This window comes from Pseudorca crassidens, chromosome 10 (assembly GCF_039906515.1).
Source record: "Pseudorca crassidens isolate mPseCra1 chromosome 10, mPseCra1.hap1, whole genome shotgun sequence".
Classification (NCBI taxonomy): Eukaryota; Metazoa; Chordata; class Mammalia; order Artiodactyla; family Delphinidae; genus Pseudorca; species Pseudorca crassidens.
In genome coordinates, this window is record NC_090305.1 from 53,409,046 (window position 1) to 53,417,702 (window position 8,657).

The 8,657-nt window shown below is 43.1% G+C and overlaps 1 non-coding gene across 1 annotated transcript; it reads left to right on the plus strand.

Annotated features, from left to right (window-relative positions):
* Positions 1 to 2,918: 2,918 nt before the first annotated feature.
* On the plus strand, positions 2,919 to 3,023 carry LOC137233165 (U6 spliceosomal RNA). The gene has a single exon (XR_010947335.1). It is a non-coding gene; the product is annotated as a U6 spliceosomal RNA (small nuclear RNA).
* Positions 3,024 to 8,657: the final 5,634 nt, after the last annotated feature.

An 8,657-nucleotide genomic window follows, 5' to 3' on the forward strand; every position in this document is an offset into this window, starting at 1 on the left:
AGGTTCTTTTCTATTATAGGTTATTATAAGATATTGAATATAGTTCCCTGTGCTATACAGTAAGTCCTTGTTGTTTATCTATTTTATATATAGTGGTGTGTATATGTTAATCCCAAACTCCTAATTTGGAAGGGGAGGAGACAGCAGAGCCTGTGGGGATGGGAACAAAAACTAAAGAGGGGATGGGAGGCAGGACAGCATGGATGAACATTAAAAACATCGTGCTAAGTGAAGTGAGCCAGTTAGAACAGGACAGTACTGTATGATCCCACTCAAATGAGGTACCCAGAGTAGTCTAATTCATAAAGGCAGAAAGCAGAATGGTGGTTGCCAGGGGCTTGGGGAGGTGGGTAGGGAGTTATTGTTTAAGGGACACAGAGTTCCAGTTTGGAAAGATGAAAATTTCTGAATGGTGGTGATGGTTGTACAATGATGTGAATGTACCTAATGGACTGTAGACTTACAAATGGCTAAAGGTTGATTTCATGTTATATACATCTTAGCACACACACACAAAATGTTTAAGGCATGTGGTGGAGGATAGTTTAGTTAGTTGTGTGGAAGACCTAGTCTGGCAAGAAGCAGATTCATCGTCACTCTGAAATTCAGGGACAGAGGGCAGAGTGGGGGAGGGGGGGGCAGCTGACCGTCAGGCCTCCCCAGGATATGCCCTTCTCGATGGCTTCTGAACTTGGGAACCTGGAGTCCTTCCACCTGACTGAGGGGAGGATGAGTCCTTCATTGGGAACCATCTTAAACGTACAGCAGACACTCGCGATTCCTGCTCACCCAGGAGGTGTCCTAGGGACCTGGCAATGAATGGGACTCCGTTTCCCTGGAGGAATGGCCCCACAGCCTTTCTAGGAAGCCTGAGGGATTAAAATGGAAAAGTGTTAAGCATGACTTGTGCATAACTCAGCCTTTCAGATTGGGATAAAAAACACCTAGCACATCTGACCATATGGAGGTCACAAACCTCTGCAAGAAACCAGAAGAGATTGTGGTACCCAGAAGCCCAGCCATGGATGAACTCCAGTGAATTAGGTCAGTGTGTGTGTTGCAGATCCACTGGGCCTGCCCCTTGTTCCTGCTCCGGGAACAAGGGATCCCCGGCTCCCTTGTTCAAGAGGGGAGCCTGGGCTTCCCTGGTGGCGCAGTGGTTGAGAGTCCGCCTGCCGATGCAGGGGACAAGGGTTCGTGCCCCGGTCCGGGAAGATCCCACATGCCGCGGAGCGGCTGGGCCCGTGAGCCATGGCCACTGAGCCTGCTCGTCCGGAACCTGTGCTCCGCAACGGGAGAAGCCACAACAGTGAGAGGCCCGCGTACCACAAAAAAAAAAAAAAAAAGAGGGGAGCCTTCCCAGACAGCTTGGGAACCTCTGCTGGGGGAGGCCAAGCCTCCCAAAGGAGTCTGGGCTGGCAGTCATCCTGGCATCCTGTTTGCTGCAGGCAAGCCTCTTTTCTGTGGGTTATTTTTGTCTCTGGCCTTGGCTTGTTTTTCCCGGTGCCGCTCCTTGGCTCGTAACATTTCTTCCCTGGTTTATTAAAAACTGAGATAAATCACCTAATAAATCTTGGCTAAGTTTTTTCCTTCAGATCTCCTTGACACCTGCCAAAGTCACAAAGTTGCATCTTTCCCACAGTGGGAGGCTAACAAAATAGCTGGTGTGCTCAGAGAAACATATAGATCAAGAAAACAAAGGGAAAATCTTTAGTTATGCAGAAGCCTCCCACTTCTGGTACTAAATTTACTCCCCTGGGTTTGCTTTAAAGAGACACAGCAGTACCTGAGCAGCTAGCAGGAGGCACCACGCCCATGAGCACAGGAAGCAGGCCTTCTTCCCTCTGCGCCCTGAACAAGATGTGCATAGATTAACTGTCTTTCCTTGTTGATGGGACGGTTACTGGGTGCACTCTTAGCATTTAATTATTAAAGCTCTCCCTTCCCCCACACACATATACACAAACCTCTGCTTCTTCAATTTCTTAAAACCATTGAATCACATAATTCTAGCATTTGAAAGGAATTCAGCCATCCTCTAATGTCTCCTTTTATCATCACAGAAACATAGGATTCTAAGAATATTAAAAGTTACTTATTCTGACGCCAACTCTCCCCATCAGATGTCTTATAATACACAAATCTACTTGGCATCCCAAGAGCACTTTACACATACTTCCATTTGTACTTGGCGCATTCGATGTAACTATTTCCTTTTTAAAAGTTTAAACTTTTTTTTATTTTTTGAAAAGCAATATGTTCACACAATTGGTAATTTGAAAGGTAAAAGAATATATAACCCTATCCTATAGACACCTAGTTCTCCTCCACAGAGGCTACTAATAACAATTCCTTCAGTATCCTTCCTGGGATATTCGATGTATATATACTCAGGTATGTTCTTTCCTTCCCTCCTTTTTACACAAACGCTTTTACACTGGTCCGTGCCTGCACTTTAGCATATTTTGGAGATCTTTCTGTATCCAGCTTCATTCTTTTAGAGAGCTCTGTGGCATTCCATTACAGGGAGGTACCATAATCTAGGGACATTTTGGTTGCCTCCAATCTTTTGTATTACAAATAATGCTGCAATAAATAATCCCGTGCTTATGATATTTGGCACCATTATTTCCTTCGGATAGGCTCCCTGAAATGGAATCGCTGGGTCCACAGGTATGCACACTTGCAATTTTGATAAATATTGCCAAATGTCCTTTCCTAATTTCTGTTCTCACCAGTAGGTGATAGTACAGCTTTACCAACAGTATATCATGAAACTTTTTGACTGTTGCTGTAATTATATATTTACCTGTCTCTTCCCCTGGCCCCATTCCCTCATTAGACTGTGAGACCATCAAGGTTCCTCAGAACCTAACATGTTACCTGGTACACGATAGATTCTCAACGAATATTTCCTAGAGCTCGCTTCAGCAGCACATGTACTAAAACTGGAAAGATGTCAAAACATAGCATGGCCCCTGTGCAAGGATGACACACAAATTCCTGAGGCGTTCCATCGTTTTAGAGAGTAAATCTTAAATGTTCTCGACACACCAAAGAATGGTAATAGGTGAGGTGATCATTTCTCAATATATACGTGTATCAAATCAGCACATTGTACACCTTAATTTACACAATGTTACATGTCAATTATATCTCAATAAAGCTGTGGGGGTAGGAAAATGAATCCCTCCCCAAAATAAATAAATATACATTTGAGAAGTACATAAATGGATGAATGAATTCATGAATGAATTATAGGGCTCTTTAAATCAGAATTAGAAACGATGACCCTAATTTTCTCCACTTTGTGAGACTGGATATGCTGCATTTCATTTTATTTAAGTGCCATTCATTTGTACAAATGTACAAGTGATGGAGGCAAATTTGATACCAGGACAATCTGTCCTCCTAATTCAGACTCTTAGCCAATAACGCTATACTGTTTCCAAATGTCACATTTCCCTCTGAGGACTGTGCGTCATGATACCGGGGTGTCAGAGCATAAGAATCCCATGGAAGAGACAGCTGATTGCCCCCATACTTCCTTACTAATAGAACTCCAATTCTCTTTGGAGGTGACAGTATGCTCAGCTAGAAAGGCACTTTTACCAGCCTCCCTTAACCAATGAGAAGCAAGCAGAAGTCACTAGAAGGTGTTTTCTGAGAAGGTCTTTAAAGGGGAATGACTTAGCTGGTGAGTACCCTCTCCCATCCTTCCTGCCTGAGATACAGACATAACTGCTGGTGCCCTGGCAGCTATCTTGAGAGCTTATGAAAAAAAGGATCACACTATACTACTCAGCCATGAAAAAGAATGAAACAATGCCTTTTTCAGCAACACAGATGGACCTAGAGAATTGTGAATTAAGTGAATTAAGTGAATTAAGTCAGAAAGAGAAAGACAAATATCATATGATATCACTTATATGTGGAATGTAAAAAATGATACAAATGAACTTATTTACAAAACAGAAACAGACATAGAAAACAAACTTATGGTTTCCAAAGGGGAAAGGGGGGAGAGGGATAAATTAGGAGTTAAGGATTAACAGATACAAGCTACTGTATATAAAATAGATAAACCACAAGGGCCCACTGTATAGCACAGGGAACTATGTTCAATATCTTCTAATAAACTATAACGGAAAAGAATCTGGAAAAGCATATATACATGCATTTTTATATACATGCATAAATATATATATAACTGACTCACTTTGCTGTGCACCAGAAACTAACACAGTGTTGTAAATCAACTATACTTCAATTTTTTTAATTTAAATTATTAATAAATAAATAACATGCAAAAAAAGGGGACCAAACCATAAGAATAGACAGAGGGGATTTCTAGAAGCCTGAGTCTCTGTTCCTGGAGCTACCACAGCAGCCCTCAATTGCCCACCTCAGGACTTCTCTTTAGGTGAGAAAATAAAATCTTGAATAATTGTTTAAGCCACTACCTTCCAGGTCTCTATTAGTCATGGTCAAAATCAATTCTTCTCTGATATAAGCCCTCTCTAACACTCACTTCCCTACTACACTTAGAGGACTCACTCTCACCCAGTCTTCTTGCTTAAGAAAAATCAGAGAACCATGCTGGCTGGCGTTACTCTGCCCTATGCCCTGATATGTGCATGTTGAGGATTCCTCATCCCTGTCCGCTAGCCTAGCATGATCAGGTCTGTGGCTATTGGTTCCAGACCAGGGTGAGAAATTTATTACCCAGTAACTACCTGGACATTGACTCCAGACTCCTGGCCTGTACTGACTTCTCATCTTCTCCTGGCCTCCAAAAAAAAGTGAAACTGGGGTCCAAAGAGCCCAATAGTTAGCATCCATCATTATTCCCTTGCTCTTAGACTTTTTTTTTTTTTTTTACAATTTACAAATCACATTTGTGAGCAGTGTTTCTTTTGATTGTCACAACAACTTAGACCAATGAACGGGGACAGTATTGGTTTGTGTCCCCATTTTAGAGCTCAGGAAACAGGGGGTTGGAGAGTCTAAGTCATTTTCCCAAGGCACACTGCTGGGATGCAAACTCAGCCCTTTGGCACCAAGGTCCACATTCTTTTCAATATGCCAAGGGTCCCAAACCACTTCTTCGATTCTAATGTCACGGCTCAGTTCAGGCAATCTCTTTGGAAGCAAATTAGACTGGCCACCAACTGCCTGTCTCTGTCCAGTATCTGATTACTCATCATCACCAAAGGGCTAATCTACTCACCTGAATCAACAGAATGTCTATGTGGTGTACAAAAAACCAGTTAAATAAACACCATCTGTGTCCACTGCACACTTACTCTCTATAATAGGTAATGATGACATGAACAAACACTGATAATTCTGTAAACATCTAACAGATGAATCATTTCCGTGAGAACAATGGCAGTTGCTTCACTGCTGCTCTGAGCATGGTGGAAGACAGTGACAAGTGAGTCCGAGAAGATGCTGGCACTCAAAGAAGAGAAGATACAAGGAGAAACCAGCGCCTCCCAATTAGTCAAGAGAGGCTTCTTGGGGAAGATAGAGTGTCAGACGCTCTTTAATTCAGGAAGGAAACAAGTTCAGGAAGATAAGTGCCAGTTCAAACAGAGGCAGAAATGGGAGAATAATAATAAGAGCACGATCTTTGCACGGGACTAGACAGAGTTCTTCAATATGGAAAACAGAAACTGGCTCTGGCAAGGGCATTTGCTGAAAAGATCCTGGGTAACTTGCTTAATCGCCAAGAATTCTGGAGGCCCAGGCTCTGAAAATGGACAGGAACAAAGAGATGCCAGACAGCCAGGACCACTCAAAATCCCAGCACACAGTCTGGCAGTGGAAACAAGTATCCCTTAGCTGTTTCTACAATAATGCTGTCTAACCGACAGCCGCAAACACTCTGTGAAAGAGGATAATAAGTGTTTGTTGCTCATGTGTCTGGGACACTCAGGGCCTGGGAGGCAGCTCTGGAATCTTGACTGGAGCACTCGTGAGACTCCAGCTTGGCTGCTATTAGCTCTCCTGGGCTGGTGTCGCCTGGGGTGACTGGGATGACTCAGCTCTGCCCACATGTCCAGACCAGGTGTATTCTCATGGCAATGGCAGAGGAGCAGAGGAATTGCAAAGGCACGCAATATCTCTTGAGGCTCAGAACTGGCAACACCATCACCTTATTGGCCAAAGCAAGTCACAATACAAGCTTGACTAGGGAAATAGCCTCTTTAGTGAGGAAACTGCAAAACCACACAACAAAGGACCTGATACAGGGGGTGACAAGTTGGGACCACTGATGCGATCATTCTACTACTCATAGGGAACCGTCATTAACACGCCTGACATTTCTGCCCTAAAACTGTGCAAGGCCTCCATCAATGCCACCACCACCTGGTGGATTCTCCATGCTTCTTTGCATCCCAGGTCCAGATTCAGGGTCCAGGCAGGTACATCAGGGGAGTTGGGACTAGATGGTGGGGTTGGACACTAAAGGCATGGAAACACAGAAAAGCAAGGATCTCGGGTTTTTTCACTTCCTCGGGAGGAGATGGGTTCTGCCTTTCATTAAGACCTATGAGGTGGGGAATACGCCAAAGGTAGGAAAGAAGTTCAGATGCCGGATAGCCAAAAATCTGACGGTTGTTCCTTAAAGCCACTCAATATCTACTGGGGTATATTACAAAATGTCCCCAATTCTTCCCCCCTCTTGTATCCATGCCTCTCATCATATAGCCTGCTGTGGCCTCCCTTCATTGGCAGGGTGATCCATCTCACTCTTTGATGCTTGACTCATTCTTGTGTCAGCCTCTGGGGTGTTAGCAGATGCATCATAAGCAGAGACTTGCAGTGGGCTTGCTCATTAGGGCTTATTCTCTTGAACCTCTGCCCAGGCTACCCTGACAGAGAATGAGAAGCGTGTGGTTTGTCCCAGCCTACATCAGCCAGCCAACAGATAGACAAGCCACAGGCATATGAGCAAGCCCAGCCTAGATCTGAAGAACCATCTAGCCAACCCCCAGCAGAATCAAACACATGAGCAATAAACACTTATAACTATATGCCCCTGAGGTTTTGTGGTCATCTGTTACCAAGCATCCCTGGGACAACAGATAACTGATACAGTCTGCCAGCAGGTTGCATATAAATAAGTTCATTTCATTCTCAACCTACAAGGCAGATATGAGAATTTTCATTTGCATGGAGAGATGAGGTAAGCTGTCTAGGGTTGCTCGGGCTGGATTTGATAGTAGTTTTCTAACCGCAGAAGCCACTCTCTGGATAACCTGACCCTGGAACATAATTAGAAAGAAGTGGGTTCATGACCCTGACCTGAACTTCTGGGACAGAGCTTTTCCTCACCTCGCCTGGGCCAAAAGTGACTCTGAAATGAGCCAGGAAGACTTAGACAAAAACCAAGAAGCTCTTCCAAGGCTAATCCCATTGGAGTGAACTCTGGGAACAATGCAAGGTCATTCCCTGTCCTGGGAAGTTCTTGAAATCAGGGAACCACCAACAAGGACAAGGAAATACTTTATGGTTTCTCCTTGCAATAGGCTTGGCTATGACAGGATTTGGTCTGTCCCCTGTTCTTGAAGGACTAAGGGTTTTATACATACAGATAACTCCGTGTAAACTAAGCTAGTACCACAGATACAGTGTGATGTGACAAGGATAATCAGGATGCCCAGCACATAGTAGGTGCCTCCCTTTCCCTCTCACACAGATTTATGGGATCATACCACCAAGTTTTTTCATTTGTGCAAATCACAGCTCTTGGGGCCTGACAAACCCAAAGTTATGTGTTGGTTCAACATATATACTGTAGGCCTACTATGCACTAGCTACCAAGAATACCTAGAGGTGACCTGGAGAACTTAGACTCTAGTGAGAAACAAAAGTTCTCACAACCAGACTTAATTACTAATCGAAGGTAATGTTAACATCATGCCAAGAACCACACCTGGGGAAAGATAATGAAAATGTCAAATTTATGTTATGTTCAAAGGTGATTTTATTCATTTAATCTCTATTAAAAGGTATAATGACTGATTTTCCACTTTTATAAAGAAAAAGACACCATTTTAATTTCCTGCATTGATGAATATATTATAGAGTTTCTATTTTTAATTCACAAAAGCTGAAATCTGTATTAGCTTTGATACACATCTCCTTTTGCCTAAGTCCACAAAACTATAAAAATCCTTTACAGCTGAAAGTAAAAAACTTCATAATAACATAAAAGCTAAATTTATTCATTCGTTTAAACTCTATTAAAGGCATCACAAATTATTGTTTTAGTGCCTTTGAAAATAAATAGCCTTAAAAAGTAAAGGATATTTTTCCAGGGCAACTCCTGTCTGCAAAGCCACATTCTGAGGGAAAATTGGCAGAAAGCTCAAGGAAAACATAAGAAGGCCAAATCTAGAGAAAGAGTTTCTATAATAACAAAGTGGAATTGCCAAGAAGACCTTAACTTTATTGCTTACGTGCAGCAACCGGCCTTCAACAGTAAGACCCAGCTGTATGATCCCTAACATCTCACGCCAGGGGTAATTCTGAAACCATTTCAAGAGCTGCCCGATTTCATGCTTGCCCTCAAAGTCTTTTCTTGGAAGAGGGCATTCTGTCCACCCAGGCCGTGTGCTCTCAACACAAGCCCTACCATAGAGATC